The sequence below is a fragment of the Peromyscus maniculatus genome, chromosome 3, assembly GCF_049852395.1.
Source record: "Peromyscus maniculatus bairdii isolate BWxNUB_F1_BW_parent chromosome 3, HU_Pman_BW_mat_3.1, whole genome shotgun sequence".
In the NCBI taxonomy this organism is placed as follows: domain Eukaryota; kingdom Metazoa; phylum Chordata; class Mammalia; order Rodentia; family Cricetidae; genus Peromyscus; species Peromyscus maniculatus.
In genome coordinates, this window is record NC_134854.1 from 116,703,016 (window position 1) to 116,723,790 (window position 20,775).

The 20,775-nt window shown below is 44.4% G+C and overlaps 1 pseudogene; it reads right to left on the bottom strand.

The window, feature by feature from the left end:
- Positions 1 to 20,775, bottom strand: part of LOC121828231 (glyceraldehyde-3-phosphate dehydrogenase pseudogene) — a 176,489-nt pseudogene that overhangs the window by 49,020 nt on the left and 106,694 nt on the right.

Consider the following 20,775-nt stretch of genomic DNA (forward strand, 5'->3'; position numbering starts at 1 on the left):
AAGGTATTATTTTCTATTCTTCCTGACCCTCTAAGCACCCATTCTTTAAGACCAGTTGGGTGGCCCTAAGTATTGGCCTTTGTTGGAGTAGCAAAGGGGAAACATGGCTCATCCATCACATGTATCTGCAATTGTCCATCTTTAGCATGCATCAAAGTAACCCAGGGGGCTATTGAAACACTCTGCTAGACTCCATCTGCTATAAGAGCTGACTCAGGAATTCTGGGGTGAAGCCAAACATTTGAATACTTAGGAAGTTCCAGCTGATGTCAATGCTGCGGGCACAGATGCTCTGCTCAGAGAACAGACATTATTAAACTATATTTAGTCGAAGACACCTACTTCATTTTGTTTTTGAGATAGGGTCTCACTAGATACCAGGCTGGCCTCAAACTCATGACCCCTCTGCCTCAATATCTCCAGTACTGGGATCACAGGGGTGTGCCAGCACACCCAGCCAATCATAGACAAATTGAAAGCTCAAATAGGCTGTGGGGAGATGGCTTAGCCATTAAGCATTCCTGTATCTCTTGCAGAGGATCTGAATTTGGTTCCCAGTACCCACACCAGGTGACACACAGACACCTTTAACTCCTGTTCCAGGGGAGCCTCTGGCTTCTAAAGGCACCTGTATTCATATGCATACACCCTCTCCCTTGAGACACACATACATATACATAATTAAACGAGTAAAAAAAAACCTCAAGTATATCATGGCTTCTTTTTCTATCAAGAAATACAAGTTTTGGGACTGGAAAGATGGCTCAGCTTGCTTCATAATCATAAGGACTAGAGTTCAGATCTCAGCACCCATGCAACAAGCCAGGCATCTTTCAAATGCCTGTCACTCCAGCTCCAAGAAATCTAACCCTCTTTGTGGCCTTCATGTGCACAGGTACACACACACACACACACACACTTAAATACAACTCTCTATGATCTTGAGTGAAAAATCTATTCTCTTACATTGTGTGGATGATATTAGCTATGTAATTATCACTATTTATTGCATTATTACAGTTTTCAAATATCATTTTTTCAAGATTTGCTTTTCTTTTTTAAAATATGTGTACCCATGTATGTGGGAGGCTGTGTGTGTGCTGTGGAACAATCCTTTTCTATACTATGAATATGTATTACTCTCATTGGTTAATAAAAAGCTGACAGGCTGGTAGCTAGGTAGGAAGTTAGGCAGGAAAACCAAACTGAGAATGATGGGAAGAAGGAGAGTGGAATCAGGAGAGATGCCAGCTAGCTGCTGAACAAGCAGGACATGTAAAAAAAATGAGGCAATAAACCATGAGCTACATGGCAAAGTATAAATAGAAATATGGATTAATTTAAGTATAAGAGTTAGCTAGAAATAAGCCTGAGCTATTGGCCAGGCATTTATAATTAATATAAGCCTCTGTGTGGTAATTTGGTAAGCAGCTGCCTGATATTTGGGACTGAGCGGTTGGGACAGGAAATGTCTGTTTACAGGTATGTTCATATAAGGGCAGGTATCCCTGGAGGCTAGAAGGTGTTGGATCCCCTGGAGCTGGAGTTATAGAAGGTCCATCCATTTGTAATATTGAATTTAGTAACTTTTACCAGCAAAGAAATGGAAGGCCCAGTGTGTCTTGAGTCTGTCTTTCTTTCTCTATATCAGAAGAATTTGAGCATGCTTTCTTCTCTCTTTTCAGTATTTCTATTTGAGCATAAAGGCGACCAACTGCTTCCTGCTCTGAAGGGAGGGAAAGAAGTTATATTTGGATGTGGAATGTCCATCATCTCAGACATAAAAGAAGGTCACCCTGCAGGGGCAAATCGAGATCCATTCTGCCTGTCTCTTGACTGTGGAAGAATTGATTTCCAGGTGTATCTGTCCCCCTAAGCCAGAGCAGCCCCTGTTCAGCTGGGACCTTAGCGTAATTCATATAGAATCCTCAGCAGAAGAAAGCTGTCTGCAAAAAGCAGATGTCATAATTATGGTCGGGCTTGACTATTTTTACAAGTAGAGTTCGAGGCAATAATTGAGACACATAATACAACTTTATTTTAAATATGGAAGTTTATTTCCCACTCACTTAAGAAACAACACAGGGCCGAATGGCCCATTAATGTCATTGATCTGCAGCCTCCAACTGTTCCAATTGTTGAAGCTTCCCAGCCAGTGAGGGTTGGGGTGGGAAATAGGAAAGTCAGAGAAAAACCTCAGTTCGTTTCAAGGTCAAGGGCTAGAATTTGTATAAGACACTTCTGCGCACATCCTATTCACAAGAACCATGAAGCACAGTTAGCTCTGTGGGTTTGCTCTCTATCCTGGTAGCCATGTTGAAGGCGGTAAAACTGATTTGGGAGCTTCAAAACTCGAGGGGCGGGGTAGCGAGGGAAAGATAAGAAGCATCGTGAAGCTTTGAGACGTGAGCCATTCATGAGGAAAGTCACAGACCACTCACCAGCCTTGCTTGGCTTGTTGACGGACTTTGCTGAGAGGGTTTCCAAAAGGAATTGTGAGGAAGAGTAGCCCATCAAAGAGGGGCAAATGCCTGCCTCCCCCTCCTATCACCGGTTTCTCATTGGCCAAGGTTACCCCACAAGGGATGTAACTCTCCTCTTTCTGCAGCTTAATCCAGCCCATGGAGGCTTCCCTGGAAGTAGACACGACGCACTGTGAATGGGACATTGCCTGGGAGGGAGAAAAAGGCAGTGAGGAGAACCTTAGAAAATGCCCACAATCTGTGTTCCAATGCTCTACTTAATGCAATTTGACTTTGTTGAGAACTGTTGTAACTGGTCCATCTCTGGGTAGCTTATAAAATGTAATGACTAACCAGAAGCCAATGAAGAGAAGGGAGTTCCCCTTGATCTTTGGACAAAAATTCTTAACATTATAGAGGAATCTCCACAGAAGGGGTTTTGTCTAGTATCTCTGAAACCTAAGGAAAGAGTCCATCCCTCTACCCTTCCTGCTCTGTAGATATCAATTCGGATGCTATAAGATATCTATCCACCCTTCCCTCCTCCCCTTCCCTTTCTCCTTCCTTCCTTTCCTTTATTCCTTCCTCTTGTATGTGATTTATTTTATTAGGAGCCTGACCTACTTCATCCACACTTTCTTTCCTGGAAAGCAAGCAGAGTACAAACTGGCCACTCCAAATGGTCCAGAACAGAGGTGTTCAAGCAAGCTCACATATGCATTAGGTTGTCTCTGAGTGAGCCTGACATATTTGTCTCCTGTGAACTTAGAAATACACATAAATCAAAAGTTAAACCAGGGGCTGTAGAGATAGCTCAGAGGTTAAGAGTACTTTTTGCTCCTGCCAAGGACCTGGGTTCAATTCCTACCACCCACATGGTGATCCACAATCACCTGTAACTCATTTCAGGGGATCCAATGCCCTCTGCTGCCCTCCCAGGGCACTGAGCACTCACATGGCATAGACATACATGCAGCAAAAACACTAACACATAAAATAATTTTAAAATTTTTTCATTCAAAACTTAACCTAAAACGAAGGACACACCAGAAGCAGCTTTCATGGATTTTTGAAGCACCTAGTTCTGCTCCTATTGGCTCTCAAGCTATTTGAGAGTAAGCCTGCTTCTCCTTCTTTCTAGAATTTGATCCTAGGTTTACCTCTGAGCGTCTCAGTAACTTGGGCTCGTTGCTGAATACTCACCTAATTTCCTACATAATCAGGATTATAGCAGCATCAAGTCTTACATTAGTCAGCTGTTGTTACAGGCATGCCTCCTTCACAAGGGCTTTGTGATGATGGATAATGAGGTCAGAGATGCCAAGCTCCTGTCACAAAATACCTAGAAATCCCAAGAAGCTCTCCTTGTTGTCCATAGTTGTTATCATCATCATTCTATTGTTGGTCATTGTTTTGCCATTGAGATTCACAAAATGTTGGCTCTGGTCAAGGAATTTACTTAGCTCTGGAAAGGAATTAAAGGCTGTGGGAGTGGAGTTTGCACAGAATCAATCTTTCCATCATTAGGTTGTTGCAGGTGATGTCTGTGTTGTGTGGGTTTGTTTGTTTTTTCTTTCCCAGAAGTGTCTCAGCCCTCCATCAAAGTGAAAGCCTCCATGACATGCTTCCCATGGTTTTCTGAGGAATTTCTGTTTTCAGAGCCTGGTAAATGGAGACTCATGGAAATCTAGGTCTCATCTGGGTCTTGGGTTCAAGTTCAAGCCACTTGTTTACAGTTAGCCTAGGGTGATTTTGTAGTTATACAGTCTGGTCATTGGTTTCTAAAAGAAACCAGGTCTTGTCTCTATATTCTGCAGCTGTTGCGCTCAGAGCAACAGGGCTTCTCCTTCATGTTTGGGAGCTTATATCACTGCACTGACTCGCTTCCTGACTCCCCAAGAGAGGGTAGATTGTGGATGAATTTGTCCTCTAAAGTAGCACATCATAGTCTTAACCAATCTAACTGCAAAGCCAGTGATTCGTGAGGTGCCTGCCCAAATTTCTTAATGAGAAGACAGAAAAAGGAAGATGGTTTAAAGATTCATCTGCAGACTTTCTCACCATGCATCCTCCAGGCCTACGTCTATCAAACGCACTATGCTCCAGAATTGGCAACACAGGGAAGTTGGCCTCCGGAGAAGGTAGAAATGAAACCATACTGAGCCCTTTAAAGAGGCTCCTGAGGAAGGTGAGGCTCAAGAGGAAGCAGTCTGCAGACAAGTGACCAGGCAGGGCCCTGTGCATCTGTTTCTCTCCACCCATTTTCCTCCTGCCTGTGCAGCCACGTGACTCCTTAAATATACGGTGTCCTGTGTGTCTTCCAGGCTTCTCGTGGCTGCCATTTCTCGGCTCAAATGACCATTCTGAGCAGTGGCTCTCCAGACACTCAGCTGAAGGGTGTCCCACAAAGCCCCAGTAGTCTCCCCACTCTTCCCCAGTGTCCTTATTTTTAAGCCTGTTTGTCTTCGTTACACTTTCTCTTGCTGCGATTAAACACCATAACCAGAGGAGACGGGTTATCACAGTCCATCATCTACTGAGGGCAGGGCAGGAACTCAAGGCAGGTACCTGGAGGCAGGAACTGAAGCAGAGGCCATGGAAGAGTGCTGCTTCCTAGCCTGCTTTTTTGTGGCTTGTTCAGCCTGTTTTCTTATACACCCCAAGACCACCTGCCCAGGGATGGCACCACCCACAGTGACCTGGGCCCTCTCACATCAATCACTAATTAAGAAAATGCCCTACAGGCTTGTCCACAGGCCATTCCAGTGGGGGATATTTTCTCAGTTGAGGTTCTTCTTCCCAGGTGACTCTAGCTTGTAGCAAGTTGACATAAAACCAGCACAGAATCCTGCTATCTGAAATAGCACTATTTATTTACCATTTTCATTTTTTAGCTACTCGACTGATAACTTTATTGTTATTATCTGTGCAAGCTTCAGAGAAAATTGTCTGAGTTAAGCTCCAAATCCCACTCCTGAGCTCTAAAGATCCTTCCCTTCTTTTGAGTTACCCCACCTTCTGGACAAGAGACATTTTGGTCTGCTTTCATCTCTTTGTCTTATTTTCTTCTCTTTGCGGCTTCTTACAGACTAGATTTTCTCATGGAGCTGCGTGAGCATTGTCTTAGTGAGAGTTAACATTGCTGTGATGAAACACCAGGACCAAAGTAACTTGGGAAAGAAAGGGTTTATTTTCTTTATGCTTCCATAGCTGTGGTAATTTGAGTGTAACTGGCCCCCACAAGCTCATAGGGAGTGTCACTATTAGGAGGCATGGCTTGGTTGGAGTAGGTATGGCCTTTTTGGAGGAAATGTGTCACTATAGGGGTGGGCTTTGAGGTTTTCTATGCTCAAGATCCCACCCAGTGTCTGAGACCATTTCCTGTTTGCAAATCAAGATGTAGTCAGTACCATGTCTGCCTGCACGCTGCCATGTTTCCCGCCATGATGATAATTGACTGAACCTCTGAAAATATAAGTGAGCCACCTCAATTAAATGTTTTCCTTATAAGAGTTGCTGTGGTCATGGTATCTTTTTGCAGCAATAGAAACCTTAACTAAGACAATAGCATTGTTTATTATTAAAGGAAGTCAGGACAGGAAGTCAAACAGGGCAGGAACCTGGAGGCAGGAGTCATAGAGGAACACTGCTTACTCGCTTACTCCTTGTGGCTTGCTCAGCCTGCTTTCTTACAGAACCCAGAACCACCAGTCCAGAGGTGACAGCACCCACAATGGTCACTAATTAAGAAAATGTTCCACAGGCTTGGCTACAGCCCAGTCTTACGGAGGCATTTTCTCAATCAAGGTTACTTCCTGTCCGATGACTCAGCAGTTCTCAACCTATGGGTTGTGACCCCTTTGGGGTCAAATGACCCTTTCACAGGGGCCGCCTAAGACCATCAGAAAACATAGATATTCACATCACGACTCACAACAGTAGCAAAATTACAGTTATAAAATAGCAATGAAAATAATTTTATGGTTGGGGGTCACCCCAACATGAGGAACTGCATTAAAGGGCGGCAGCATTAGGAAGGTTGAGAACCACTGCTCTAGCTTGTGTTAAGTTGACATAAAACTAGCCAGCACAAGCTTTCTTATAATATCCTCCATTGTGTCACATTGTTTCTTGGGAGCGTCTTCGTCATCTTAGGTACCACATGTAATCTGCAACACTCTGGCCCGCCATGTACTTCTGCCGAACTTCTGCCTTCCAATTAAACTCTTGCTTGCAGAATCGTAACCAGGGAACTGTTCGGTGCCGTGAAGGATAGACAACCTTCAACCCATAGCTCTTTCCAGGGTCCCCGAAGTTGAATGTTAGGAGGACTTCTGGCAAAGCCTGTATTCAAGTAGCAGATGAGAGCAGAACCAAAACCCTATTGTCTTTGTGATGTTTAATATTGTCAGTCGACAGGGTCTAGAATCTTCCAGGAGAACGCCTCCAGGCCCACCTGTGGGGAAGATGACCTAATTAGGTTAGTTTCCGGCCATGCCTGTGAGGCGTTCTCTTGATGAGGAAGACACATCCTGATCAGGTATGAAACATCCCCTGGGCTTGGGTCCTGGACTGCACAAAAACAGGGATGCTAGCTGAGTGTGAGTGTTTATTGCTCTCTTCTTCCTGACTGCAGCACAGTGTGGCCAGCTGCCTCGAGCCCTGCTGACTTCCCTGCCTTGAACTTCGAGCCACAAAACCCTCCCTTCCCTCAAGTTGTCCTTGTCAGATTATTTTATCACAGCCACAGGAAAAGCAACCAAGGCAGCTTCTTCTCCAGTAACCTCCGCTTGGCCTTCATCAAGCCTGTCCTTGCTAATCTGCTGAGAGACCAGTACAGTAGGCTGCACTGTAACTTGTCAGGCAATCTCTCACAAAATGTTTTGGTAGTCGATGCGCGACAGCTGTGTTGACCATCTCATCTCCTTCTCTTTGGGAATAAGCAATTGAGCACGGTAACCAGTTTTCACCCACTCATTTTCTTATACAGTTCCTTTGATATCACTTAAGGGAGTAGGAAGCAGCGTGTGTGTGTGTGTGTGTGTGTGTGTGTGTGTGTGTGTGTGTGTGTGGTGCAGGATAGGATAGTTTATGAGTGTACGGAGGACAGAGGACAGCCTTATTATTCCTTAGATGTGATCTACTTCACTTTTTTAAGACAGGGTCTCTCTGTCCTGGAATTTAGCAAGTAGGCTAAACTGGCTGGCCACCGAGGCCCAGGGGTTGGGATCCATGTCTTTGTGTTTCTACTCCTGGGATTATTTATTTATTATTTACCTATTTATTTATTCACTTATTTATTTATTGTGTGGGTCATGGGAATCAATATATCCCTGAGTACAGGGAAAGACTCTGGAATTTTGTTCCTGCAAAGAGCACTTGGTGTGGGTATAGATGATTTGGATGGCTGCTCCAGCATTGTATAAATTTACATCATTTATTCACCCTCTCCAGCTTTCTTTCCATAACCATCTGTAAAATGAAGGTAATCATTTCTAACTCACAAGGTATTCATTTATTTGTTTGTTTATTAGGCCATATGTGTGTGTGTTTACATGTGTATACATATATGTGCAGGTGTGTGTGGAGGACTGGAGTCAATCTTGTGTTGTTCCTCCAGAATGCGTTTTTTTTGTATCATGTGTATGAGTGTTTTGCCTGGTATGTATGCTAATGTACCACACGTGTGTAGTGTCCACAGAGATCAGAAGAGGGTGTGGGATATCCTGCACCACAGATGGCTGTGAGCTGCTGTGTGGGTGTTGGGAACAAACCCAGGTTCTCTGCAGGAGTAGCACATGCTCTTAACTGTAAGACATCTCACAGCAGCCGCCACCGTGTTTTTTGAGACAGGATCTCTCAGTTGTCTGGAGCTCATCAGTCAGTCTAGGCTGACTGCCCAGGGAGCTCCAGAGATCCACCTCTCTCTGCCCCCCAGCCCCAGCACTGGGATTACAACCACACCACACCGTCCCTGGCATTTACATGGATTCAGGTTTGGCTACTGGAGTCCTGGAGTATCTGTATAGGTAACCAAGATCTAGTCAACTGAAAATGATAAAGGCAGGGAGATGAGCTGACCGGAATCCAGGCACTTTTTAAAAAATCCAATCAGATGGACTCCCTCTTGTTCTTCTGACATTGTTTCAGAAGCCAGTGTGTAACTGTTCTGTGCCTGTGTCTTGGTCCTGTGTTCTAACTCTCTGAGTCTGTAGCGGTGAAGGGTCCATGTTCACACTGTGGAGGAGGTCAGAATCATTTTCTTAGCCTGTGCCTCAACTTCTCCACCTCCTGGGAACTGCTGGTTAGATCATAGCCCAGTTTTAGCCTATGCTGGTCAGTGTCTGGAGAACTTCTGCTTTCCGTTAAAATAGTGACACACAAGGCTGAGGAAGTGGCTTGGTTGGTAGGATGCTTGTTAGGTATGCGTGAGGACCTAAATTTGATCCCCAGCAACTAAATAAATACCAGGCATGGTAGAGCAATCTCAGCTCTGGGAAGGCAGGGAAAGGAGGATCCATGGGGCTCCCTGGGCAGCCAGTCTAGCCAAACTGGTGAGTTCCAGGTTCAGTGAGAGACATGGTCTCAAAAACTAAGGTGCAGAATAATTGGCCCGACATTGGTCTCTGACGTCTACATGCACATGCACACACCAGTGTGCACGAAAACACATATACACACCCAAACAAAGAAACAAAACCATGGCTTGTGGTGTCCTCTTTCTTAACTTCCCTCCCATGCTAACATCACATCTGTCATTGATACCTTGTGATCCCATGGGAGGAAGCATGATGAGAATGACTGGAATCACAGATATGTTGGCTCTGACTTCTGGACTTAACACACTTAGCCAGTTCCAGCAGCCCCTTGGCTCAGGATTTCTTTTTTTTTTTTTTTTTTTTTTTTTTGGTTTTTCGAGACAGGGTTTCTCTGCGTAGCTTTGCGCCTTTCCTGGAGTTCACTTGGTAGCCCAGGCTGGCCTCGAACTCACAGAGATCCGCCTGGCTCTGCCTCCCGAGTGCTGGGATTAAAGGCGTGCGCCACCACCGCCCGGCAGGATTTCTTACCTTATGAAGAAGATGCCACTATTGTCTAAGCCTATATCTTCAAATGCCTCCCTAAAAATATGCACATCCATCACTTTTGGTAGGACTGTGTCTAGATCAAGGATTCTGTAGCATGAATCTTAAAAGGTCTTATTAATAAAAAATAAACCTGGAGCCAGGTATTGGGGTGAACACTGGAAGATCAGAGAAACAGAATAAGCCACAGCTAACCTCACCTCACCAATTCCTCAGCTGATCTTGTTTCCTCAGACTGGAAGCCTCTGTGTCCTCACCCAAATGGATCTCAGCTGGACTGCTGCTCAAAAGCCTAAAAGCTTAAAAGAGCTCTAGTTCCTGGTCCTCATGCCTTATATACCTTTCTGCTTCCTGCCATCACTTCCTGGGATTAAAGGTGTGTGTCACCATGCCTGACTGTTTCCAGTGTGGCTTTGAACTCACAGAGATCCGGATAGATCTCTGCCTCTGGAATGCTAGGATTAAAGGTGTGTGTGTGTGTGCCACCATTTTCTGGCCTCTATGTCTATCTAGTGGCTGTTCTGTTCTTTGACCCCAGATAAGTTTATTAGGGTACACAATATATTGGGGGACACAATGTCACCACAGGACTCTGAGAGTAGCAAGGATTTAAACTATCATGACTTCATCATCTCCACCCTTTGTGTAGACAACCGTCCAGTTGTCTACCGCCACATCACAGCCTGAGCGGCTTCCAACAACCTTTTCGTTATCTCTTTCGGTTTGGAACTGCCTTGGTTCCGCTTGGCAATTCTTCCATTCCTTGTAATATCTGCTGCAGCTAGTGTCACCCGGAGGTCCCTGGGTTTGTTCCCTTATTGCCTTGACAGGAGTAGTTGCAGCCTGGGCTCACCTGGGACCCTGGCCTTGCTCTCTTCCCATGGAATCTTGGAGCTTCTTCCTGTCCACATGATCCCTTCATCTGGTCTTGCTAGCTATACTTCACACATGGCATCTCGGGTCTTGTTTGTTTGATTTTGTTGTAGTGCTCCTCTTTGAGCTCAGGACTTGGCATAATGCTCGGCAAATACTCAACCACTGAGTCAGGTTGCCAGCCTTTCGTGCTTGGAGACAGGGTCTCTTTATGTAAGTCCAGGCTGACATTAAATTTACTATGTGGCCCTGGCTGACCTTGAACTCACTGCCCTTCTGTCTCTACTTTTCAAGTGCTGTGATGACAGCTGTGCACCGCTGTGCCTAGAAAGGCAGTAAGGCTTTGTGCATATTGTCACATTTGTCATTCCTGTTGATTAACATGAGAATTATTCAGATTTAAAGACAGAGGGCTCCCTATGGGCAGGAATATTTTATTGGGGGATGATCTCTGCAGACTCACTATTATAGAAACTGAGACTAGGCTTTGAAAGCAAAGGATCCAAGATACTTGAGTCATGACTATTTAAATAGGAGATCACGGAGGAATGAGAGACATGTGGTAGGACAGGATGGGGTATGAGTAGAAGAGAAAGTTCTTATGTGCTTATCCCAGGGCTTTATCTCTGGGGTCAGATAGGTATGTAGAGTATTCCTGGACATTCTTAGCATCATCCATGATAACTGTAGTTGGATGTTGAATGTCCTCCAAAGCTCCATGTGTTAAAGGCTTGTTTCCAGAGTGGTTGGTGCTGCTGGAAACAGCTGTGGATCTTCAGGAGGTGAAGCCTTATGAGACTTCCCCACTGGAAGTGTCCCCTTAGAAGGGACTCTGAAGTCTTTGCTTCATGAAGGGAGCAGTTTATTCTGCTGTGTGTTCCCCACATTGCCATCTGGCACCCCATCACAGATCCAAATTATTGGGGCCCCTCTATCTTGGACTAAAACCTGTAAAACTGTGAGCCAAAGTAAACTTTTTGTAAGTTAATTAACTCAGGAATTTAATTTAAGTAACATGAACCTGTGCAATACACTGGCCTCTCCCCTCTAGATGCCAGTAACATACTCCTTTCAGTTGTGACAACCAAAAACGTCTCCAGATGTTGCTTAATGTCCCCCTGGGTACAAACCACTCCCCAGTGGAGAGGCACTGCCCGGACACAGTGGTGTTTGCAGTGTGTCTGTGCCTGTTCAGAAGCCCAGCTAGGCTGCAAAACTGCCTCACAGGTGGGTCAGTGTGCACATTTCTAGTCTTCAGTTTTCACAGCTGGATGTAAAAAAAAAAAAAAACCAAAAACACCAGAATCAGTTTCACATGGTTTTGTAGAAACTTTACAATGTTTATAGGCTTTATAGCTCCCACCAGTAAATGCCCCAATACACTTTTTCTTTTTAAATTTTTCCTTATCTGTCTGTCTGTCTATCTAGTTCTCTGTTTGTATGTGTCTGTGTGAGTATACACACACATGTGCACTTACCCATGCCTGTAAGAGGCGGGGAGGGGGAGTGAGAAGAGGGTCTCCTCATTATTCTTTGTCTGTTCCTCTCTGATTTTTTTCTCTTTTGTTTTGTTTTTTTGAGACCAGGTCTCACTCAGCATCTTGGTTGACCTGGAATTAAAGGTGTGCACCGCCATGCCCAGTTGTCTGTTCCTCTTGAGGAAGGGTCTCTTGAGCCCAGGACTTATATCTCGGTGAGGCTGGAAGCCAGCAAGGCTCAGCAAGCCTCCTTCCTGGCTCTGTCCCCTTTGCTTCTAGATTACAGGCGTTTATGGTTAATGAATACCCACGTGTTATTTGGGTGCCGGGATCCAAACTGTGTTCCTCACAGCTGCGGATCAAGTGCTTTAAACCATCTAGCCATCTCTCCAGCCTTCCAAGTTGCCTTTTAAGGTTCTGCTCCCAAGTGCATGCTGTCCCCGTGTGGTGGTTTGAATGAGAATGGTCCCCATAGGCTCATGTAGTTGAATGCTTGGTCCCTAGTTGATGGCACTGTTTGGGAAGGATTGGGAGGTGTGGCCCTCTTAGAAGAAGTATGTCACCAAGGTTGGGCTTGAGGTTTCAAAAGCCCATGCCATTGCTAGAGCTCTCCCCCCAACCCCCTCCACCTCATGGTGTGTCTCAAGCTCTTTTCCAGTTCCGTGCCTCCCGCCAGGATGGTCATGGACTTGCCCTCTGAAACTGTGAGCCCCTATGGAATGCTTTCTTCTATGTGTTGTCTTGGTCATGGTGTCTCGTTACAGCAATAGAACATTATTACAAATTCACCCGCTTTGCTATGCTACTTCTCTGCCAGTGCACAGGGCTCAGAGTCCTCTTGTCTTCCCTCTTTTTTTTTTTTTTTTTACCGAATCCTCCTACATACAAGTAGATGGTTTTATTGTTGTGGGTTTGGGTGGCGATGTTTTGTTTGTATGTTTGTTTGAGACAGGGTCTCACTATATAAGCTAGGCATCTACCCTGATGCCTTGCAACATTAGATCGAGTATATTTAGATATACTGTCAGAAGACAGAAAGATGCTCATTAGCACAGAAAACCAAGAGAGAGAGATGGAGAGAGAGAGGGGAGAGAGAGAGAGAGAGTCTTAGTTAAGGTTTCTGTTACTGTGAAGAGACACCATGACCATGGCAACTCAACTCTTATAAAAGAAAATTTTGTTTGTGTGTGTGTGTTTTGTTTTTCAAAACATGGTTTCTTTGTGTAACATCCCTGGATGTCCTGGAACTCACTTTGTAAACCAGGCTGGCCTTGAACTACTCACAGAGATCCACCTAATTCTGCCTCCTGAGTGCTGGGATTATAGGCATGGGCTGCTACTGCCCTGCAAAGGAAAATATTTAATTGGGGCTGGCTTACAGTTCAAAGGTTTATTCCTTTATCATCATGTCAGGAAGCATGGTGGTACACGGGCAGACATGGTGCTGCAGAGGTAGCTGAGAGTTCTACATCTGGATCCACAGGCAGCAGGAAGAGACAATGAGCCACTAGACCTGGCTTGAGCATCTGAAACCTCAAAGCCCACCCCCAGGGACACACTCCCTCCAACAAGGCCACACCTCCAGTAATGCCACATCCTATGATTCTATGGGGGCCATTTTCATTCAGACCACCACAATATGTATACATATATAAAACATGTTTTGCTTTTCTCTCTATGTGTGTGCATGTGCATATACATGTGTATATAGTATATGCATATATATATGTCTGTATGTACACATATCAGTATATACATATGTGCATACTTTCTCTTTGGTTGGAGACAGTTGAATATAGATTAGAAATAATCTAAAATATTGCTAGTTAATTGTTACACTTGGGTAAACTGGAAGAATTGATCTGGTAACTTTTGAGTCCAGGCTTGTCATTACCATGGTGTTGCATAGTTTTATGTCAGCTTGACACAAGCTGAAGTCATCTGAGAGGAGGAAACTTCAATTGAGAAAATGCCTCCATGAGATGGGGCTGTAGGCAAGCCTGTAGGGCATTTTCTTAATTAGTGATTGATGGCAGAGGACCCAGTCCATTGTGGGTGGTGCCATCCCTTGGCTGGTGGTCCTGAGTTCTGGAAGAAAGCAGGCTGAACAAGCTGTGTGAAGTGAGTTAGTAAGCAGCACCCCTCCATGACCTTTGTGTTGGCTCCTGCCTCCAGGTTCCTGCCCTGCTTGAGTTTCTGCCCTCTCTGCTTTTGTTGATGAACAGTGAGTAAAATAAACTCTTTCCTCCCCAAAGTGCTTTTCGTCATGGTGTTCCATCACAGCAATAGTAACCCCTAACTAAGAGAACCGCCTCTGGGATGTGAGAGGCCATATTCATGAAAGTTAAAAAACTCTCCTGCCTTTCTCACCCTTGTGCTCAGAGTGCCTGGAAAGTGCATGGTGAGGGGAAGGTGCTCACGATGTGTTTGTGGAGTGAGAGGATGTCTGTGCTAGAGAGCAGAGGACTTAAATAAAGATGTCGTCTGTGTACCGAGCACACCTGCGTGTGATATCGCCGTAGTGATGGCTGCTGGTCCCCGGAGCTCCCTGTGTCTGGAGGGGCCTCCTCTCTCCAGGTGCTGCGTGCAGAGATGTGACCCAGGTGATATTTGGACTGGGGTTTTGTCAGAATAAATGTCCTTGATTCTGTTTGTCCCTCCTCAGGGAGAGAGGGAAGTGGCTGATGCTGGGTTCATTTTAATGCTGGAATGAACAGGATAAGAAAATGGACAAGAGTATATGGGAGTATGAATCAAAGCTTAGGGCTAGAGCAGCAGGATAAAGTCAAATTTTGATGAGAAAAAGCTACATGATGAAGTTGGGGCGCAGAGAAGGAATCGGAATGCAGTGTGTGTGGTGTTCTTATTTGAGATAGGTTATCAAATAAGACTCACTGTGTCCCTCATGCTGGTCTCAAACTTCTGGTAATCTGCTGGGTGGTGGTGGTGCACGCCTTTAATCCCAGCACTCGGGAGGCAGAGCCAGACGGATCTCTCTGAGTTCAAGGACAGCCTGGTCTACAGAGTGAGATCCAGGACAGGCACCAAACTCCACAGAGAAACCCTGTCTTGAAACCTACCTCCCCACCCCCAAAAAACCCCAAAATCAAAAAAACAAACTTCTGGTAATCCTCATGCTTTGGCCTCTAAATTCTGGAATTATAACCACCTCACCTGGCAGGTTTCCCCATGTTAAAGATACACCATTCTTGAGGACTTCTTCTTGCTGTTTTGTTTTACACGTGGGTGATATTTAAAGCCACGAGACTGAACCAAATCACCAACAGATTGTGTCTAGAGAGAAAAGAAGCAATCAAGACTAAGCCCCAGGAGTTCTGAAGGCAAAGGCTGGTCCAAATGCTTCCCGCACTTCTTGGTCCAATGGCTTGCACAGTTGTCTTGTTCTGAACAACTGACTCTATCATGGTCTAATAAGTTTCTAAGTCTTTTCTCAGATCTCCAAATTCTTTTCTTTTAATTACTATCATTTGAATCACATTTTTGTGATATCTACTATGACATGGTAAACTTTACCAAACCTAGTTTCTTTGTTTTGATTGGCATACATTAATTACATATAATGATGAGTTTCAACATGTCTGTGATGTGCTTTTTCATATTCATCTCTATTACTCTCTTGTTTCCCTTCCCACTCTTGCTGAAACCTTCCTCTCCTCAACTAGTCCCTCTTGTACTTTAATATGCCCCCCCCTAGAACATCTAAATGTAGCTCATGGTTCTGCAGGCAGAGGGTGGGGTGGGGGCTGAGCTGGGAACTCTTCTGTCTCGGTGGAGTTGCTGAAAGTCTCCCCTCGTTGCTCAGTTGGGGGATGGGTACCAATATTCACTGAGGGATGATGATGATGTAAAGTGAATTTTGTGACTAACCATACACGCGCAGATAAGAAAATGTATATTATTGTTATGGTTTGAGAGTGAGATACATCCCCTGGTTTCATGTTTCATATGCTTGTTCCCCAGCTCGTGGTACTGTTTTGGGAGGTTGTGAAAACTTTAGGAGATGGAGGCCAAGCCTTAACTAGAATAAGTAAGTTACTTGGGTATGGCTGAATGTTATGCCAAGCCTCGTGTTCCATTTTCTCTCTCTGCCTTATGTCTACTATGAGGTGACCAGCCCATTCCTCCACATGTTCCACCCAAGCACACGGGGTCAACCAACCATGTACCGAACCCTTGGAAACAGTGAGCCCAACTACATCTTCCCTCCTTTAGGTCACTCTCTTGGGTATTTTGGTTGCAGTCACATAGAAACAGCTAACATAGAACTATAGTGTTCTGAATGAGAGAACTGTGCTTTCCCGGAGTCAAAGCTTCCATCTTCATGAATGCCGGGGCATCCATAGACATGTAGGGAAATGGCAGGTCTTTGGCAAACTACTGCATAAATGGGAAGAAACAACTCTACCAGGGTAACGAGTCCAGTCAACATGCAGGCTTTTCTCTAGCTCATCATTCATTCCCCTGTCTCCTAATCACTGAGCCTTGACCCCCCAAGCTGGGGCTACTTGTGCCAGAAGCCTTAGTTCTACATAATTCTTGGAGGAATTAAGTTCTGGACTTTTTCAGGCATGAACAATTGTCTCTTCTGCTGTGGTTTTGAAGCGTTTTGAACTCACAGGAAGTCCTCATTGGTCACTGATGTTAGAATGAGATTTGAAGCAAGGTGAATGGTGTGGGTGCATTCATAGAAAGAGAGCAAGCTTCGAAGGAATTTACTTTGAGAGAAGATGAAAATAATACTGTAACAAGAAAATTGTTTGCTCTTGCTTAATAAACTATTATTTCTCATCATAACGATGTATAAGAGGCAAAGAAATAAGTAAGTGCTATTATCTGGCTTGAAGGCTTGGCTAATAAAATTTTGTGTTAAAATGCCATGACAAAGAACCCTTCGTTCAGACACCATTTTTTTTTTACCCTGATAATGGAAAATTGATTTCTGTTTATACACAGATATATACAGACATACAGTCTTTAAAGCTTTTTTAATTGAAATATGCTTATAGAAACAGTGTAGGTATGCTGAGTGTTCATGTTTAGTAATTGTCCACATTCATGCAGTTAGCACCTACCTCCAGGACAGACCTTGACAGCACCCCAGGTGTCCCTTTCTTGTTCACATTTGGTCTCCATCCAACTCTCTGCCACAAGTAACCGTTTTCTTGATTTCTAAAGCTTGCATGAGTTTTAATCTTTCTTTAACCACACTTGATGGAATCACTCCTTTTCCTCCATATCACATCTGTGAGCCTTACAGGTGTTGTGGCTGGCAGTTTTTACAAATTCATTCTTCTTGCTATGTTTTCTATAGCATGCACACCAAACTTTGTTCTCCATTGGTTGATCTTTGGGAAATTCCTAGTCTGAGGCTATTGGGGACAGACTATGACAGTGTTTAGCATGTGCTGGTCCCAGAGTTACTACCATGACACTTGAGAAAGGCAGAGAAGCAAGAAATCTCTCTGGCCTTCCTTTTCTCACCTCCCCTGAAGTGGTCCATAAGACCCAGATGAGCCTCCCCTGAAGCAGGTCATATGGCTCTCATCCTAGTGAACTCCCTGCCCCCCAAGCCTGGAAGAAAGGACAGAGATGAAGACCCTGAGATGCCAAGAACTTGAGTGAAGATACTGTCGAGTATCATTACCATCAGGCCACACCCCTTTGTCCATCTGCCATACTTCTGCATACCCCCATAAAAAATGTTTGCTTTCTGAGTCTCCATTTCTAAAAGATCTGACATCATGCGAAACCTATGTAATTGGGGTGCTTTTCTCTTGTTCCTCTGTCTCTCGTGAAGACCTCAGCCAGGGCTTGTGTTAATGTGTGAGTTTTGGTCATATGTATTCCAGTTGGGTCACAGAGTAGTATTTTCTTTTTTTCTTCCCTGGGGATCTGTTCATTTGGTCCTATCTGTTTAAACTTTTTGCCTCAACAATATCTTACCCCTGTTGGAGCTGATTGTGTCAAGTGTAGCAATTAATACATTTACTCAAGAAAGGACACAATGATTCAGCAGCAGAAATGAGAAGCCATTATACCCCCAGTGTGGTGATAGTAAAAGGTGAAAGATTTATACTATCTGAAGAGAAACCAGAGTATCCGGTGTGGTGATAGAAGCAAAGCCGTAGGGTATAGAATTGGTTACTGAAACAGGTATTTGTGAAAGGAGGAATGCCATTGATTCCTCTAAATGTTTTACAGAAAGACGTCAGAAGACCAATGAAGCTTCCAGTTATACTTTCTTTCATGCTGTTTCTTGGATACAGGCAAAAACATTTCCCATCACGCATCATGCATGCAGTTGAGAAATGACCCATTTCTTTGGACTAGATAAAAGACATTTCAGAGCAGTAAGAAGGTGATATATCTCTTGTGTACTCTGCAGAACTGTCATGAAGGCCTTGTGTCATGGTTTAATTGGCAGTATTTTTATTCTTCTGTGGAAGCAGATAAACAACAATGCATTTAAAAGCAATATTGGCTTAAAGCTGATGAAAAATGACATTTAAAGTTATATTAATGTAGTTTCTTAGCATAACCATTGAGCTCAGCAATTTGCAAACATCGTCTCATTTAGTTTAGTTTTCACGGCAGCCTCAGATGGTGGGTATGATATTTTGGGCCATGGAGAGCCAGACACTTTAAACAAGGCAGATCAGAAGTAAGTGATGAAGCCAGGATTCAAACTCAAGTATTTGTCACTTATTGAATACTGACTTTCCAGGATAAAGAGATCCAATGGTTCTGAGCTGCTCTGTTGGATGAGGAATTCAACTGAGATGAAGAGGGGCAAGAATATGGTTCTGGCATTGTTCTTCGATGGCAGTATTCTTCACTCCAGTGTGTGTCTGTCAGAGGAGAGGGGTGTGCATGTATGTTGGTGTGGGTGTGGTGGGCTTACCTGTGCAAATATGTGTGGAGGCCAGAGATTGATGTCTGGTGTCTTCCTCTATCACTCTCCACCTTACTTTTTGAGGCAGGGTCTCCCACTGAACCTGGAGTTCACTGCTTTGGCTAAACTGGCTGGCCAGCAGTCCCCAGAGTTCACTTGTGTCCCCTGCCCACCAACACTGGAGTTAGAGATGTGTGGTGTTGTGCCCAGCTTTCATGTGGATTCTGGGACTCTGACCTCAGATATCCATGCTTGTGCAGCAAGCACTTTGCCCGCTGAAGCGTCTCCTGGCCCTCCTCAAGCTGTTCTAGTTATGAAAGCCGTCTCCCGGGCCTACGTTCTGGTCATCTGTTACAGCGTCTGTTGTAATTATGGATAGTTTCCTTGTGAGTGTCCCCACTTCTGCCATTATCCCTATGATCTGTTATCAACACAGTTAGAGCAAGGTTCAAAGCAGAAGTCGGGACATGTTCCAGCTCTGCCCCAAACCCTCCAAGGCTTCCTGTTTCACTTGGACAGAAATCCAAAATCCAGAAATCTATAGATCCCATGACCTTAGGCCACTGTCTGGCTCCCATTCTTTTTAACCCCTCTCTCCCTCAGGCACAACAACATCTCTTTCTTATTTGGCCAACTTGGCTCTCTCTTAGTTTATGTCTCCTGCCTACAGACTTGGAGACCAGGATAGAGTATAAATCATTTGTTTGGAAAGTGCCCGTAGGAAATCGAAAAGGGAGCTGGGAAAGAGGGAAGAAATCCTGTAAAGGATGTGTGATCCAGCCAGCCACCACCACATCTAATTTCTCTGGCAAAATCAGATCCAGCACTAACCATGTAAATCATGGGATAATGGTGTTATCTCGCCCAAATGGCAGGGGTCTGGGGGAACTTCTATGCCAACTATTGCCTGTTCCTGGCCTGTGTCTGTTCCCATTCCTGTTAGTGGCTATGTGTGGGGACAGGGCAGGCTCCAGTGCCCAGAAAGAGCCCTGAGGAAAGAAAGATACCAATGCTGGGACTTTCATATTGGGTTGAGATAAAAATAATAAAGCTTACTGCATAGATGTGAATGGGACCTGGAAAATGTCCACCACAGGCCATGAACTGGCTTAGATAATAATTTGCTGTGCCTTCTCATAATAATTCTCTGTAGCTCCTGACACAGGCACGTATCTCCTGCATGTTGTCTTTCTTCCTCCATTAGAGGTTCCACAAAGCGGGTGTACTTTGGCCCTATTCCCGGGACCTGCTGTAGAGTCTGGTAGATTGCAAGAGAGCAGTAAGTATTGAATGAATGAGTCAATAAATGGAAGATGATCTTTTAAAATATCTGTGTGGTGCCTAGATTTGCCATTTCAGTTGTAATCCGTAGAGATGAAGAATATAACTTAAAGGCACCTTCAGGTTTGATATTCCTGTTGTTTTATATTAGGTCTTGATTGTGAGTGGCTTTGAGTGTATCCTCCTGTAGCATGAATCTTAAAATGCTAAAAGATCAGAGAAACAGAATAAGCCACGTCCAACCTCACCTTGTCAATTCCTCAGCTAATCTTGTTTCCTCAGACTAAAAGCCTCTGAGTCCTCACCTGAATGGATCTCAGCTGAACTGCTGCTCAAAAAGCCTAAAAGCTTAAAAAGTCTCTAGTTCCTGGTCCTCATGCCTTATATACCTTTCTGCTTCCTGCCAGCACTTCCTGAGATTAAAGGTGTGTGTCTTTCCCAAGCAAGATGTGAGATCTCAAGTGCTGGGATTAAAGGTGTGTGTCACCATGCCTGGCTGCTTCCAGGGTAGACTTGAACTCACAGAGATCCGGATGGATCTGTGCCTCTGGAATGCTAGGATTAATGCTACCACTGCCTAACCTCTATGTTTAATACAGTGGCTGTTCTGACCCCTAGTTAAGTTTATTGGGGTGTACAATATATCAACCACACTCCCCCCCAATAAAAACATGTGGAATTACTTT